At 41.9% G+C, this 17,302-nt stretch overlaps 1 long non-coding RNA gene across 4 annotated transcripts in view; it reads right to left on the reverse strand.

Annotated features, from left to right (window-relative positions):
• Positions 1–17,302, reverse strand: part of LOC142052333 (uncharacterized) — a 34,823-nt gene that overhangs the window by 7,020 nt on the left and 10,501 nt on the right. For 2 of the 4 annotated variants that reach the window (XR_012658795.1, XR_012658797.1), the window contains 3 exons: positions 9,919–10,130; positions 5,493–9,574; positions 1,773–1,935 (listed from right to left, as the gene is read on the reverse strand). This is a non-coding gene — a long non-coding RNA (uncharacterized LOC142052333). The remainder of the gene's footprint in view (positions 1–1,772; positions 1,936–5,492; positions 9,575–9,918; positions 10,131–17,302) is intronic. The other 2 variants (XR_012658798.1, XR_012658796.1) reach the window with 2 other exon arrangements.

Here is a 17,302-nt window from a genome sequence, read left to right on the forward strand (position 1 = left end):
TGGGGTCTTTTTTTTGTGTGTCTGAGACAGACTGGCATGGAAGATAGGAATGGTGTGTATCTCCGTTTCACAGTTTGAAAAATACTGTGTTCGGAGGCATCTAGACAGACAGCAGCTGGCTTAAAAAATTATGTAGCTGTAACATGTGTAGAAATTAAATTATTTGTCTGAGGTCACAGATCACGTCTGTGGAAGAGCCATGGTTTGAACAGACTCTGATGCCAAGTTTAACTGAATGTCTCTATCTGTTCTGCACTTCCTTCTCCCAAGTAAGCTTTCTGAGCTCCTTGTTTAAACCAGTTTTCAGTGAATACCACATCTTAGCTCCCACTAAAGCTATCTTTCATTCTGATATACCTGTTACTTGTAGTTATACAACATTTGTGTTAAGAACAAGGACTGTGGCAAACAAGTCATTTGCAGCATGCACGATTAGGCACGAGGTACCGCTTCAGCTCCCCAAAAGGGTTATGAAGGAATGGGTAGTTACTGAGCGCCACAGATGTGAGGAAAATCTTATTTTATGGTGTTTTTTAGAAATCCTTCCTTACAGAAGTCTTGTGATTGTGTGTGTTCTCCATTCTTATCATGAAAAAAGAGGCAACTTATAAGGATGCTAGATGAGTAAAGATGATAGGTTCCTAAAATGAACTAAGAGATGAATGACACATGTTTCCTGAACATGTTCCCCGATAAAGATATTTCTGTTCTTTGACATTCACATACATTTTTCACCCTTGATTTTTATTCTTAATGAGAATTGCCAGCATTTGGGGATTGCATTTTACATTTCATAAATCCTGAAATGTCCAAAAATGACAACAGCACACATGGGTATATGTGAAAGTACACGCACACATTATTCATGCCACTAGTTGGATAGAGTGCTTTACTCCCAGTAATTCTTAGCTAAGGCAATCTCACAGCCACAAATTCACTGCAGAAAACATGCTAAAACTCAGGCGAGAAATGAGAAGTGTTTAATTCTGAAAGTGTAAATGTATTCAGCTTTAACTGTGTGAGCAAAGCATGTCTTTTTTTTTTTTTTCCCATCCCATTTTATTGAAGCCACAGTTAAAAGTGGCAGGTACTTCTGAATATAGGGGTTTTAATTATTACAAGAATTATTACTGAGATTATACAAGAAATTATTACTGAGGGTTTCAGCTCTCACTAGACCATTTTGGCTGAGGCTTGGCTGACCCACAGGACCCCAGGTAGTCATCCTTGTGACAGTCAAACGTTCTGTCCCCAGCACCCTGTTTCTATGCTGGTGTGATGCTACTACTGACTCCATGGCAATGATGCTGTTTGAAATGCCAAGTAACGTGCCAGTGACTCAGGTGAAAGAGCTCTTTGGAAGAGCTCTTATTTCGATCCTCATCATGTTGCTCTCTGGCTTCATTTTATTATCCTGATGTATTACGTTAACAGATCATAACAGGGCCCTTACCTGCCAGGTGCATCACTCTACACACAAGCTTAAAATGCATAAGAAAGTCATTATCCTTATTTTCATAGAAAAATTGCGTGGTTCAGAGACAAAATGTCATTTTCCACTGTTATTTCATTTGCCAGATGTTTTTAATGAGTCTTTTACCACTTTTCCTATGGCTTGTCTGGAAAGCACGTTGTTCCTTTCATTTCTTTCTCAAGACCTTGGTCTCACTGCAGGCAGGCATGGTGTCAACCTGGTTAGCATTTATATAGGAGCAGGTGAATTTCAGTACAGCTTCACCATTTCTAAGGCCAAAATAGAGAGTTATATTTACCCTGTGATGCTTTCTGATGACACAGACGTTCACTGTCAGGTATCTTCTTCAGAGCAAGCCCATGCAGTCAGTCCTCTCTGATAAGCTGAATGATGGATGTCATTAATCCCAGGCATCCCAGTGTCTTCTTCAGCCACTAAACTTCAAATGGCCACTCTTCTTTCTGTGGAAAGATTTCATTTCAGTGAAAGCAGGAATGACTCAAATCTCACTGAGGTTTTAAAATCACCTACGTATTGTTCAGCCATCAGTAATCCCTTTGGCTTTACAGACTTGGCAGCAATTACTGCATTAGCAGTAGATTCAGAACAAATCACTGATATTAATTAGGAAAACCTCTATGGGCAAATGTCTATTTTAGGCACCATTTCTATTTCCTTTCATGCCTTTACGAAAACACTGGGGCAGCCTCTTCCTATTGCCTGCCCTGGTGTTCATTAAGGTATTTCAGAAAGGAATTGAAATATATTTTGCCTCTCCGTGATTGTTCTCATCAATAACAAGGCAGACATTGCTTGGCTTCCAGCACGTCACTGTGAGCCACAGAAATGCTCCTCTGCCATGCATAAGAAGGAGAGGGAGCAGATGGAATTATGATATTTAAAACTGATTCTATGGGGAGTTCTCAAATGATAGCAACCTTTGCTACTGCCATTCATTATAGATGCTTATTGTTGAATGTGTAAAGAGAGCCGTAATTGTTGATTGCTCAGCAGGCTGAAGATGACAGCTAGTAAGAATATTAATCCCTTGTATAAAGAAGTGAATAAAAAAAATCTTTTTTTTTCAGAGGCTTTTTTATTCTGGAGATAAATTGCAATTTTATAGTCCTCGAGAAAATGAAGTATACGAGCAAAAAGGTCTGCTCACACTTCCCACCTGAAGAAATACCGATACAGCATATTGCTTGTGAGTTAACGTTCGTCAGTGAATTCTGAGCATTAACATAGAGCCATTTTGGTTTTTTCTTTCACTTATCCCAAGCCATTGGTTTCAGTGAATTTACAGCTGATTTATGTCTTCATAAACAACATTTTAGTGCTTTTGTAACCCTCTGTACAATCTGTAATTATTGCAAGCATCAGGAAAGAGACCCGTGGCCTTAGGCTTTGCAAATATTTCAGTTAACTATGCAGTAAATCTATTGGAAAATAAAGTTTAGAGAGACTAAAGCTATGTATGGTCCTTGGTCAAATTTGGCAAATATCTTTGGCTTGAAAAATGTTCAAAAAAACATGAATAGCAAAGTACTGCACTCAGATTTGCAAAACAAAACATCTTGCTATTTTGAGAACTGTGTTTTGAACTGAAAATTGACCGTAGAAATAATTGTTTTAATCCCCTTAAATTCATGGAACATTTAATTTCAGTTCAAATAAAGTGATTCAAAATGAGCTCAACTGATTCTTTCTTGCTGTCCATTTCCTCTTCATTTCAGCTGGTTGGAAAAACAAAATGAAAAAATAAAACAACAAAAACAAAACAAAACAAAAAAATCCTGTGTTTCTGTGCTCAGCCCCGGAGCTGAAACATCCACACTCCTGCCAGCTCTGTGTAAACCCCTGTGCATGGGATTCCACGTGTAATCAGTTGGGTTGCCCTGGGTTGGTGTGAAGAGCACTACAGGATCTGGCCCATAGCATCAGTGGAAAAGGTTGACAGATCGTGACAGTAGAAACAATTACGAATTTACAGGAGGATATTGTGGATATAAACTGGACTAATGTCCTGCAATTCCAGGACCGTGGTCTGATTTGCCTGTCTAGGCTCTCCGTGGCAGATGCACCTCCTGAAGGCATCTCACGTGGCTTAGCCCTCTTGTGGGGTACGACGGCTGCAGAAGGAATGAGTGGGTGGATAAGAAGATACTTAACATTTAGATGGCTAATGGTAGCTGTGGGGGCAGCCTGTCCTTTATGGCTGCTTTGTGCGTATCCACCACTTCAGTGAACTCCCTGACTCTTAAGCTTAGAAAATGTAGGTCTTCACAGAGTTGTTGCTAGCTCTGCTCTGCTCTCACCTGCCAGCTTGCCATTACTCGATATCTGATTTATTTTTACCGAGTCAAATGCAGACCAAAATTCAGATAACTTAAGCATTAGGGGCTGTTGATTGGCATTCAGTGCTTTGAGGGGTGCGATGCGACAGCAAAGCGAACAGCTTGTTCATCGGTAAATAAGGACTAATACAGATGGTTTTCTTACAGCTGACGTTCCTTTTACTTTGAAAAAATTAATGATTTATTCTATTAAAACAATTCTGTGGAAGTACACTTGATTGAGTTATTGGCTGGCATTTTGATTTCCCTCACTGGGGGGAAGTGAAATTTAACACATAAACACTTACTGAAACATTTCCTTTTTCATTCAGCAGTATGTCGCGAAGGTCAAAATGCGGTTGCTATAGTTTTTTTCACTCCCGTATTTCATTGTTTAAATAATGTCATAATATTTGTACATAGCTTGCTGTTTACGGGTTCTTTGTACTCAAGCTGTAATTTTTTGTATTTCCTGCTATGCTTGATCATTATTGTAATACTTTAATGTAGGTAATCAACTAGTATTTTTTTAAAAAGCACATGAATCTGAACACATGCAGCCCAATTTATCCATACGGAATAATTCCTCACTGCCTCTGTAACAACTGGGTCTTGCTGTGAATGTTCCCAGAGTAAGATATAACTCCAAGAATGTAAGTGGTAGAATTAAAGCCATAAAGTATGGCTTTAAACTTAAGCATTAAACTATGCTGAAATGGTTTGGGAGTCTCATACCTTTTTGATATTCGGTGGAACTCGGGTTCTTAAATGCCTGGCTGCCTGCCTTTTAAAAAATGAGGCTTACAAGATTTCCAGAAAATATATATTAGCCAGGTATTCTGAAGCAATTTGCTGTATAATATAGGACTGTTCCAGAGGGGAAATAATAAAGTAGTTGGTGCTATCAAATGGGTATGAAGGTCACGAGCTGTTCTGCCACATAACAACATCTAGTATGCCTCTACCTCCCAACCCCAATGTAAAAAAACTGCTGAAAAGTTCTAAACTTTCTCCTCTAGGTGCTTGAAAGGTGTCACAAGGCTTGAAAATTGAACATCAAAATGGGAAATGTGGGTTCCCTTGCAGTCATTAGAGAAAACCATCCCTGGAGGCTGCCATGAGTTTGGTCGTGGGAAGCTCTAAGGGCTGTTTCCCATCTGACTGAAAATGGGGTGTCCAGTCAAACTGCATCTTGTGTCTTAAAAGACTCTGTCTTGTTAGTGAGTTAAGCAGAGCCACAGGTTGCTCTTTATCCATGAAGAGAAATGGTGTGGCATGGCTTTCAGCCTTAAACTAAACTCTGCCCTGCCCCTTCTTCCCAAAGTATGGTGGCCTCATCCATATTGATTCTTAATCTGTTCTCTCTAAAAGCAGCGGAAAGGAAAAGCCGTCTGTGCTTATCATCCTGCTCTTTGGGAAAGGAGGAGGGTCTGACTTCCCACCTGGAGTGTCCTTACCTCGGGTTTTCTGACCCTGCCCGTTATGGGGCTGGCTTTTATAAATTGCTGTCTGCCTAATATTGAACACAGACGCATCCGATTCATCCTCCTCCGGCTCAGTAGAGCATCCTCAACAGATGACAAGCATGGTTCTGTTTGCCTGATTCTTTAATCTTCATTTTTGCATGTGTTGCTGTACAGTGACCTGTTTAATGACAGGAGCAGTTTCTCTTTGCCAAATACCTTCTAGCCTGTTCGGTTTTAAGGGTTCCGGGTCTCCCAGAATTTTTAGGTGGAGGGCTTTTTAATCATCCATGCAATCCCTGATTGACTTTGGCAGCATTGGAGCATCTCTGTTTGTTCCTTAGTTCCTGACAGAATGGTGTCTCTGAGTAGGTGACAATAAATGTCCTGGGCACTACCTGAAAAAAGCATCAGCTTCAAAAAGAAGGGAAACAACAAAAGATTAATTTAACATTGCTGGCATTTGTGAGATTTTTTACTATTCTGTGCTCAAAAAATGAAATACTTTGTTGTACTAAATGGAACCAAACCCCTTTATCAATCAACATGTTTTATGCCTGGATGCTCCATTTTAGTGACTTAATACGCTTATTTTTCACAGATTTCTAGAGGAAGTTTCTTTTAGCCTTCCACAGGGGTTGATGGTTAATTCTTGTTGTATTTTCTGTCTTCTTTAATTTGATAAAATAAGAATAGCTCAAATCAATCATCAGAAAGCATGTCATACATAAAAGCTCGAAATGAGATGGTGGGGGAAACAGAGAAGGTGGAATATTAGACGTGTGAGTTGCCTGGAAAAACAGGAGGGTACTGAGTCACACTGCTGTGCCTTGCTGCATGCTGGATGCTCTCTTTGCTAGCTGTTATCCCGTGGTTTGACACAACCTCAGACTTCAGTTTCATGCTCTACCACCGTGTGACAATGGACACGATGGGCAGAGGGGGTACAAAGCCTTAGTGATGAATACAACAGTGACAGACCCAGCACCTCCTTCCATGGCAGACTCACCACCTTGCCCCAGATGCTCTCTCAGGATCTCCTGCTCTGACAAGTTGCTTTGCAAGGCAGCCGGCACCCTGGAAGATATGGTTTGCAGGTTAGCATTTTCCTCTGAATCATCTTCTGTGACTGACAGTTTAATTTTGAACCTAAATGAGCAATTCCAGGTTCTTGCTGAGATATGATCCTGCAAGCTAACTGACTCTGATTAGCACGTGGGTGAATTCCTTAGGACTCAGCTAGACACTACTGCAGCCCTGGCAGACAAACCCTAGAATTGCTGTGGGAATCAAAGAGCCCTCTCAGATACCAGCTGCGCGAACACCTTCTGCTTCTACCCAGCTGTGCGAAGGCCCGTGGGACCATGGCAGTGAGCACGGAAGGGAGGGAGCAAGCTCTGCCATGGCTACTACATGCTTATGGGTAAGAGAAAATCTGGGAACTGAGTAGTTTGGGCTGTGAGCTGTTATCCCCAACTCCAGAAGCCCCTCTCAAATGAGTAGCTTTATAAGTAGGGCCCAAGGGTTGTCCTGGGGTAAGCAGGTGTCAGGTAATCTGCCCACATCCTCATTATCCCTCTCCTCAAATTTGCTGTATGGGCTTAAAAAGGGATCGCAATAGTTATAATACTGTGAGATAACACAGAATCACAGAATGGTTGGGGTTGGAAATTACCTCTGGATATCATCTTGTCCAACTCCCCATATCCATGTTATCTTCATACCTCCTTGAATCTGCCTTTATTCCTGGCCTGCGTGTATCCTATCGCAACTGGTTTCTGGCACCTACGTGTTCATCAAGGGGAAAACTATTCCTTTCTCTTACTTGAATTTGATACTTTTGGCTGTTTTTTTGTATAGGGCTTCTTCACTCCTCTGCAACAAGAAAGAAGTGACATCTCTGTGTTTCTTTCTGGGTAAGCACAGTTTCATGCTGGCCAGTATTAATATTTTACATTTGACTGTTTGTGTCTGGCAGTGGAGATCTACTGAAATCACTAGGGATCCATTAAAGAGATGGACCCTTTTGTGTGAAAACACCATGTGTCCATTTCTGGGGCTGGAGCAAAGAGTCCTTCTGCCTTGAATAACACCCAGAAAACAAAGTAAAACTTTTATCTTAAAATTATGTGAGCAATTATTTGGGTGGTCATAGGTGAATTCAATCCCTCCTCTCTTGTAGAGCCCCAGAACTGGGGGAGGCGCCTACTGCACTGCCTGAGTGGGGCAACTGCAAATCCTGAAAATCAGCTCTTTAGATGTATGTTTGCCTCGCAGGCCAGCTCAGCTTGACACAGATGCCTGCCGCTTGCATGTGACACTCTGGCATGATATGTTGGTGATTTAGCTGGAAAGCAACTTAGGCTTTTTTATTCTGCCAGAATTGGGCAAATGACATTGCTGTGAAGACAGCAATGGGCACATGAAAGTTAGTAGGTCAGGGACAGGGAAGGGGCCCGTCCATGTGGCAGCTGCTGATCATGGAGGCCCCTGGGCAGCCTCCCATGCCCACAGCCATGTCCTAGAGTCAGGTCTACCTGGCCTAACCAAACCAGGGATGCCAGAGTCGTGTTGACATCTCATCTCTGTAAGCAAGTTCTCTGTAAGAGCAGGTGCATGTGGTCTGATAAAATTCAGTAAACGCCACCAGAATGTCAGATGGTAACTTGTGCCTTAATTTTTCCACATTGTACCTGCTTTTTGACTAAATGACAAAGGCTCTATGACCAGGAAATAAAAAATGGCAGGTGATGTGTAATTAATATCCCCACTCTACCTAATATTTTTTTTACAGCTCTGTGACTGTGTCCCTGAAGAACAGAGGTGCTAACATTTCTGTTTGACACTCAGCTGTGATGAACAATAAAGGACCTAATCAGAGACATGATTCTCGCTTTACAACCTGTAAATTCTGTTTAGTATGTGCTGAATCCAAATAACTAGTGTGCTTCAGCTCCATCTACATAAGAAATAACCAGGAAGAGTCTGGGCTATTCCCGTTAGGAATAGCAAGGTTGGGGTGTAGTCTAGGACAACAAGGAGACCATTATGGGTAAACTTTGAGGGTTTTTTCAAGGTCATCCTGGAGTTTTCAAGTTGCTATAACTTCTTTCCTTTTTTTTTTGTTCCATAATTACTGGGAAAGTATTTGTACTCTGGCCTCAGAGACAGGGAGCACTGGGAAAGCTTAGCAACTTATTATTCAGTGAAAGACTTTCAAAGGAAGTTTGAATATATAATGAACTGTGAACATGAACAGGGATTTCTCCCTCTCTCTCACTCTTTGTGTGAATTCCCAGCACTGTGTGGATTACATGCAAAATATAGGGTCAAAACAAATGTGGCTGTTAAACTGTGCAAGTAATAATCGTGATCCCTTATAACACGGCCATGTTGCTAAACTGCATCTGCTTAGCACAACGTTATTTCTGCTATAAGGTGTCCTTTCATGCAAGATCTGGAATATGGTATTCTCTTAAACCACTCTTTCCTTGCTTGCATGTTTTCTTAGGTTGGCATGTGTCCTGAAATTGAAAGACAGGAGAACAGGCATGTTAAAAAATGCAGGGCCAAGAGCAAGTGTAAATATGAGGGAAATTCAACGGTAGCTTCTGCACCAAGAGTGTAAGGCATGTGCCAGCCTCACACCAGATCAGAGGTAGATTAGTTTTAAAAGTTAAAATTCATCTTTTATACCCCCTGATGTTGAGCTCCCATCCATAGTGAAAGAGGATTATTAGCTGTCGGGGAAGAAGGCAGAGAAGATTTAGAATAAACTTATTAATCCCCAGCAGCTCTCTGCAGGAGGGAATTTATGGGTCCCTGAGAGAATGCTTACTCAGCCTGCCAGAGTCACAGCAAACAGCTTACCTGTGTGTAGGATCAGGCATCATATGCGCTCATGGAAAGGGGAAAGAGTTTGACTTTGCTGATCTCAGTGCCACTCCTAAAGAGCAGTCACTGGAGTAAGCATGGTCAGATCTGTCTCACCCTGACTTGATTCAAGGATTGCCTTGCAGAGCATCCTGTGCGCAGTTTTGTGGGTCGTCCTGATCAGGGACGTCTCTCCTCCTTTGTCCAGGCACACAGGACTTCTTGAGTTTTGGAGAATTTCCTTTGGCTGAGATGGGTGCAAACCAAAGCCTCACCATTCTGTTCCTTTTGACAAACCCAGGAGCTTAGCTGATTAGACAAACTTCCGTGCTGCAGCTAAAGCTTGCTTTAAAAGCCACGTCTCCAGCTATGGGTTGAGGTGATTTATAAAGTACAAACAGCTTGGTGATTAGCCAGTGTTCTATGATCTGAAGTAAATTTTAATTAAAAAAAAAAAGTAAGACTGCAACTAATCATGCAAATTAAAGAATGAGGAATGCACTTCTGATTTTAATGCTGGCAAAATAATAAAGCTGAAAAATACAAATCTACCATAATAATATATATCTGTATGCGTAGACACAGACTCAATGCGCAGTGATCCCATATATCTTGAATGTGCAGAGGTGAATGTAACATAGAATGGCAAAGGAAATGCTAATTTGACTTTGTAACAAAGAGAGGAAGGCAAAATAGCAGAATATAAAGTACAGGGCTTCGTTAAAGGATATAAAGTACAGATTTGGTATTGTAATGGAGAAGAGCAACTCACCTTAGGCTACTGTCCATCTGCAGCTCGGTGAAGCTGTAAAAACATGCATACTTGATAAGATCTGTAATTTTGTATTGCCTCATTATTTGTACGTTATGATTTATCTTTGGCTTTGTTGCATCTATATTAAAAGAAGAACTGGTATTTCCTAGACTGCTCTCTTCTCTGCTTCGTGACTTCTCCCAGTCTTCATCCTCAGGCTTCACAGGTCACTAGTTGAAGGAGACACACCTCATAAATTATGGAACCTAAAATCAGGTTTTAATTAAACTCAATGGTCCAGCCACCAAAAACTAAAATGTTCGGTCTTGGGCAGGGAGGGGAGGTTGATGTCCTCCTTTGTGAGTAGTGTCAGCTCTCACTTTCAAACCAAGGTCTTTCAAACATGGTTGAGTCACATATCTAGCATCAATAGAGCTAATAATACTGGAAATTCAGTGAGTGCATAACTCCTATAGACTGTTTCGACAATCCTAATCTCAGGGCATCTGTGGTCCCATGGAAAAAGGACAGCCCTCATACTTCCTTCTGAGAACATGTTAGGAAAAAGGTCCAATATCCCTTCCAATCCTCCTCTATGTCAGAGGAAATCCAGAATGACTTCACACTTCCCGACCTGTGTAATGTTATCTCCAGAAGAGATAAAGGACCCAAGGAGAATGGCTTGAGTTATACAACCTGAGGAGACCACCTGCACCCTTAGGCTACCAGCCACCAGCTCTCACTGGTGTAGAAAATTTATTTTGTGTACTATAGGGGTTGGTCAAGTTTCTTATCGGGGCTCATGGCCCCACGTGCTGCTGAAACACAGTGAGAGATGGCTCCCATCTCACAGAGCTTGTAATCGTAGCCAACAGAGCTGCTAAAGAAGAGCTGAGAGATCTGCCAAGTTTGCACAAGTCAGTAGTAGAGCTGTGAGCTGAGCCCAGACAGGTTTCAGCATTGGATCAGGCTGGTCTGGTACTTTTTAGAAGTAGTGAATTCAAACCAAATTTGCGTTACCCTAGTACAGAGTTGACAGCAGAAGGCACAAGGAGAGAAGTCCAGAAAGGAGGACAAACCAAAGGCAATGGGGATCTGGAAACTACATAATGCAAACAGTAAATCCTGGGTATTTGCATCCTCTAGAATCAGACATTTGATATTTGGTTGCATTTGATGGGGCAGTAAGTAGCTATTTTTACTCCAGTCTTGAAAAGAACAAACCCAGAACACTCTGTCAGCATTTTGTCCTGCAAGTTCTGGTAGGGTGGATGACTCTGTGTAGGGGGAGGCAGCTCCATACCTCGGTTAGCCTGGGTAGCGCTGCTGGACCTCTGTTGGGACAATCCACTTCAGAACAGCCAACGTTCTGGTCCACCAGCAAGTAGCCCAACAGAGAGGGCTCCTCCTTCCCTCCACCTGCCTCACTCTACTTCAGCTTCCCTTCAGCTATGATAAGGACTTGTCTTTGGTGGCAGGTGCCGAGTCCCAATTTTTAACACAGAATTTGGCAGGAGCCAGGTGATAAAAGGTTCAAAAGCTTAAGGAGAATCCCTGTCAGTTCATTTTTATTTAGAACTCCTCTTAAAAGTCCAGAAGTTTCATACAAAGACAGCCCAGGGATTACACTGTGTTGCCCCAAGTTCATCCCTTTGGTAGCTGGTGAGACTATGGAGCTGTGAGCAAGCAGCAGGAGGAAGGGCTGTATATCAAAACTTGTCAAACCACTTCAAACCACCTGAGGTGTCTCATTTCAATTATCAATTTAAAAATAGAATGGGTTTTCATTCCCTGATACACCGATTCCTGCTTGGGTTATTTTAGAATTGCTTTGAGGCTCACGGAGAGAAAACATCTAATGAGGATTTAGCTAAACAGATGTTTATTTGGCTGTCTCTCTTCTGTTCTTGAAATGCCATAAGCTATCCTACACCAGCTGGACTTTTAAAAATATGTCACCAAGTTGCTAGTCAGCAGGTAAAGGGTTAAAAAAAAAAAAAAAAGCCAGAAGAAATAACAGTGCTTAAAGCTTGGTCAGAAGTTATTTTACCCAAAATTTATACTCAGTCCCAAATTCTGCAAGTTGTGGATGCTCTGTCTTTTTTTTTTTTTAAGATTATTTCAAGAGCTGCCTTCTTTCAGGCAGAAAGGATTTCCTTGGAAATTTGGCTTTGACGATGTCCGACCCTCACAGCGCAGGTACTGTGTCATGGGAACCCCCAGCCACTTTTGCACGTGGCCTCAACCATCCACTTTATTTGCTTGGTCCCATAATCCCAGCCTCTACCAGAAAGGATTTTAGGAAGCAACACCACCAGCTTGGCTTTCTGTGTGGGAAGTGAGATAGTTGCATTAATTAAACATTTCCCAGCTCCTTCCCACTGGAAACAGCATGTGCAAGAACAAGGGGTTATTTAGGGATGGGGGGGATGCAAGTTTGGGGCTGTTGCAACCTAAGAAGGAATCGCTACGATGACAATCAGGAGATGACCGTTTCTCTGGAGAGTGGTTGGAGGGATGCATGCAAAAGACAAGTCTACAAATATGCACGTGCTGAAGAATAAAGTAATTCAAAGCCTCATGAGAAATGAAACTTTCCCTAAACATGGACAACATGAAGGAATTTAATAGCTGTGTGATGTTTGTCTGCAAGGGGAATACGTGGAAAATAATATTAGCAGGAGGTCTGAGGTGTTTTGTAGTTGGGAGGTTTTTTGGTTTGGTTTGGTTTGGTTTGGTTTGGTTTGATTTGGTTTGGTTTGGTTTGGTTTGGTTTCTTGAAGCAGTTTTCAGGCAATTCATTCAGAGAAGACTGCAATACAGATATCTCAAGAATGTAAGTCTCCCTGTGAAATTGAACTGGGTTTAATGTGTTTCATTGGCAGTTGATAAAATGGGTGGGAGAGACCTAGAGAAACTGTGATGTTGAAAAACCTCACAAAGCTGAAAAACAAGGGCTGTAATTTTAATAACTGAGGACAAATGAGGAGACCATCATTTTTAAGGAGCCTCGTTAAGTTATGTGGTTAATGGTTTTTTCACCGCACGCAAAGGAGCACAGACACATTGTGGGGGTCACAGACCCCAATAACCTCCACAGAGAAACAATCCCCAGACCCTGCTAGTCCCAGGGCTGCCCTAGGAGAGTGTCCACCCCACAAGCTGATGAGGACAAGAGGCTCCGCATGGGATGTTTTGGGGAGGAATTAAAGGAAGGGAAAGGGAGGGATCTGCCTGGCTTGGGGAGGAAGAAGCACGGGAAAACAGTGAGTTAAAGGGGCAGGTCACATGTGTGCTGGCCTGGCCATACTTGTCTGGCCATGCCCTGCTCCAGATCAATGCAGACTGTCCTGTCTTCTCATTAAACTCCATTTCTAAGTACTGCCCTGGGTGAGGGACTCCCTATTCTGTGTGCCTGTGCCCATGGGGGTCTGTAGTCACTGGAGTCACACCACGGGTTGGAGAGACACAAGACTGGTGAGTTTGCTGCTGGAGGGACAAAGGGGTCCAAGCCATATACTGGAGAGACCATGAGATCTGGGGGTCTGCTGAGACACCTCTTTGCATGCGTATGTGTCTGTGCATGAAGTAACTGGAGATGAGAGGACCCAAAGACCAGCTACTGGGTGGGCAGTGTCTAAGGGCAGTTACTGGAGAGATCTATAGTGTATATATGTATTGCTGTAGGTGTCATCTTGCTCTTGGAAACCTGTTACATGTACCAGAGGGACTGCTCTCTTCTGATTTTCTTCTCCAGTCTCACATTCTCCAACTGCCGTCACCCAATGGTCTCCTTTCAGACTAAAATCCATCACTCAATTTTCTAGAACTGTCTTAACAATGAATGCCTTGTCTTCTGCTGCTGGCCTCCACCCGGTAGTGAGAGTCCATTCAGAAATACCACACCAGTGACACCAGTTATCACTGGATTTTTGGTTGTTGGCTCATCCTGATCCTCCAAAAACTTTGACACAGCTTGTTTGATCCAAAGAAATTTATAACAAATTTGAAATAGCTCCCCACAGCCATCCATCTAAAAGTAAAATTGCTGTTTCTGAACTCTGAATATCCATTTGCAATTTTTAAGGATCGTTTTGAGATTTGGAGGGAGGCACAGTTTAGGAAGGAATTAGGGAGATATTTATCTGGCTGTCTCTGTCTAATTTCATTCCTGAACGCTAATGCTCTTTGTTGTCTGGGTACAGGTCTTTTAAATGAAGAATTTAATATCACTATAGTTTGTTCTTTCTTTTATTTTTCAGAAAAGTAAAACCAGTTATTATTTCACAGTGCATTTCTGAGCTTTTCTGTCATATTTTTCAGTTTCTTATCATAAATTAAGCTTAACTGACTGGTAGGTAAGTCCAAATTCCATACAATGAGGCAGGTTCCATTTCTTTATTACACCAGTGTAGGCAGGCTATTGTATGCATAGATTCAGGTTATTATTTACGATTCAACAAAGATTTTGAGCATTTCTTTAAGTGCTTTACTATATTGGATTTATGATTGTTATGCATCTTTTCTATGCAAAATGCTGTCTGGAGTTTGGGCAGTGACCCAAGAGTCAAAACTGCCAGAAGGGTCATCTAAGGTTTGGGGCAACTTCTGGTAAATTGCTGTAGGTGACTTCTGTCTTCCTTTCTTCTGATTCCTGCTATGGAAACAGGGAAGATAATGGAAGCCCTTTCCAATGAAAGCCATGGCTGGTTAGACAGCTGTCTGTATTTATAGTCTGCATAGTAGTTGAGTGCTTGGAGAACTTTGGTGAAGAACACATAGCACGTATAAAGTTCAGTAACATATTCAGCGTGTGTGAACTGTTTTAGTTCTGAGACAAAGGTTTGTCTACACCTGAGTGCCCAATGTTTGTATTGCCTAGTTCCAACAAGACATTGATAAATTCATAGATTGGAAGCCAGGAGTACCAGGCACCTGCTGGGGACAAAGGGAGCCAGCTGGAAATGATCACTAATCTGGCCTGAAACATGAAAATCACCATCCTCGGAGTTATTCAAAACTCGGCTAGATAATGTTCTGGGCAACCTGACCTGACTTTGAAGCTAGCCCTGATTTCAGTGGGAGGTCACACTAGAGACCTCCAGAGGTCCTTTCCAACCTAAAATATTCTAAGTTATTATGAGTCTCTGGTCAATTTAATTTCTATATTTTATTTCATTTTTGTGATATTTCTGATATTTTTTCTTAAGTCTTATAATGAAATTTAGGAAATGATAGAACTTCAATAATCCATTAATCTGGGGTACACCCACGATATCGATCTCTGTGATGGGTAATCTCTGTAATCTAATGCCATACCTTATAGCTCTGGGTGCAAAAAGATCTAGATTAAAAAGATGAGCTTCTCTTTAAGATGTCTATCCTGGGCAGCAAAGCCTGCATGTGGTCTTGAAGATCAAGGTGCCTCCTCAGTGGAGAAAAATCTCTGAGGAACAGGAGTGTCTGCTAGGTCTGAAGAGTGAAGACACTGGTATTGTGTGGTCAAATGAAGTTTGGATGAAGCTTACCTGCTAGCTGTAAGAGATAATAAAGACCAAACACTTCATACAAAAAAAACCCCAACTATTATGATACTACAAAAGAGATGAAGCAGGTGTCTGTTCCCCTCCAGAAGGCAAGAAGTAATCTTGTAAACTGTGATAGGAGTACGCTGGTGTGGTGTGTTGACCTTGGCTGGCTGCCAGGTGTCCACCAAGTTGCTCTCTCACTCCCTCTCCTCAGCAGGACAGGGAGGGGAGAAAACATGATGAAAAACTCATGGGTTGAGATAAAGGCAGTTTAATGGAGGAAAAAAAGAAAAAAAGAAAAAAAAAAAGCAGTGGGTGCATGTAGAAGAAAAGCAAGAGGAAAGAAGACTTATTCTCTACTTCCCATTAGCAGGTGATGTCCATGTCCAGCCATTTCCTGGGAAGGAGGGCCTTGGTACATGTGGCAGTTGCTGCAGTTGCTTCAGAAGACAAACACCTTAATAACAAATGCCCCCTCCCTCTCTGTGTCCTTTCTCCTAGCTCTGTTTGCTGAACATGACATCATATGGAATAGAATATCCTTTTGGTCAGTTTGGGTCACCTATGTCATGTCCCAACCTGTTGCCCACCCCTAGCCTACTGGCCTTTGGAGATATGTGTGGAGAGACAGCCTTGATGCTGTGCGAGCGCTGCTTAGCAATAGCCAAACCCTTGGCGTGTTACCAACACCTTCTAGCTACAAATGCAAAGCACATCAGGAATGTTAGTTCCATACCGGCCAAACCCCAAACATTTGGAAATGGGGGACATGTTTCACTTAATTTATTTCATCTTCCCCTTCTTGTTTTCTTTTCTTCCTTCATAAAGTACTGTTTTCTAGAAGCTATTTCATTAATTGCTCTAATAAACAAGGAGGTGTCAGTCACTGAGCAACATCCTGGAAGTTCACCTGTCAATTTTTCCCAGTTTTCTCAATGGGAACAAGTTGTTGCTTTAAAATGATCCCTGTAAATTGGATTTGGCAAAAAGACTACATAGATAAGAATGTAAATAAATATGAAAAAAAATTAGCAAAACATTTCATCCAAAAATTGCTAGAACGAGATGTTTCTGCAGTATTAAATCACCTTTTCTTCTCTCTGTTTTATTCTGAAAAAGCAAGATTTTTAGTAAATCTACCTAACTTCTCAGGAAATTACAATGTTGTTCTAGGAGTGTATTTTCATGGAACATGCATCAGTTTAAAAAAGAGCTGATCTACTGAAGGTGCATCAATGAGCGCGATGGGCCCAGCTGTCTTCCAACAACCCAAATAGAGCAGAATAAGTTGTTCCCGTGCCACAGACTTTTGTGATCTCCACCCCAGTTCGCTGGTAAACCATGTAAAGGTACAGACTCAGATTCAAAGGCAAAGTGTATTTTTCCTCCACATATATTTGAAACCAAGTTCAGCTGTCTGTAAATCCAGTGATCTTTAAGAGCTCAGAACAGATAGAAACCTTCCTGAAAAATGCCTGTTGCTTCATGCAGTTTTTCCCACGTCAGTATCAAGACTGGGGTGGCCCTGCACTTGGGGAGAAGTTCGAACTCAGCCCTAGACGTCACTGCTCTTCTAGATCTCCAGCTACAAGCACAGTGTGTGCTGCTAAAATTCTTTCACAGTGGGCTGCAAAAGTCTGTGACAAAGTATACACCTTTCCAGGAATTATTTCTTTTCTTCGCTTTGTAAAATCTGCTTCTGCCTAAAAATAAACATGAAAACACTGGGAATGAGGAGAGGGCCGTAAGTCCATGTGAAGTAGTGGTGCTGGAGGAAAACTTTAGAAACATAAGAGACTCGGACATGGCAGCCCTACGTGCAGGGGCTGAAGAAAATCTCTTATTCGCTAGGAATGTTTCCTTACCCCTTCCAT

Source organism: Phalacrocorax aristotelis, chromosome 2 (genome assembly GCF_949628215.1).
Source record: "Phalacrocorax aristotelis chromosome 2, bGulAri2.1, whole genome shotgun sequence".
Classification (NCBI taxonomy): domain Eukaryota; kingdom Metazoa; phylum Chordata; class Aves; order Suliformes; family Phalacrocoracidae; genus Phalacrocorax; species Phalacrocorax aristotelis.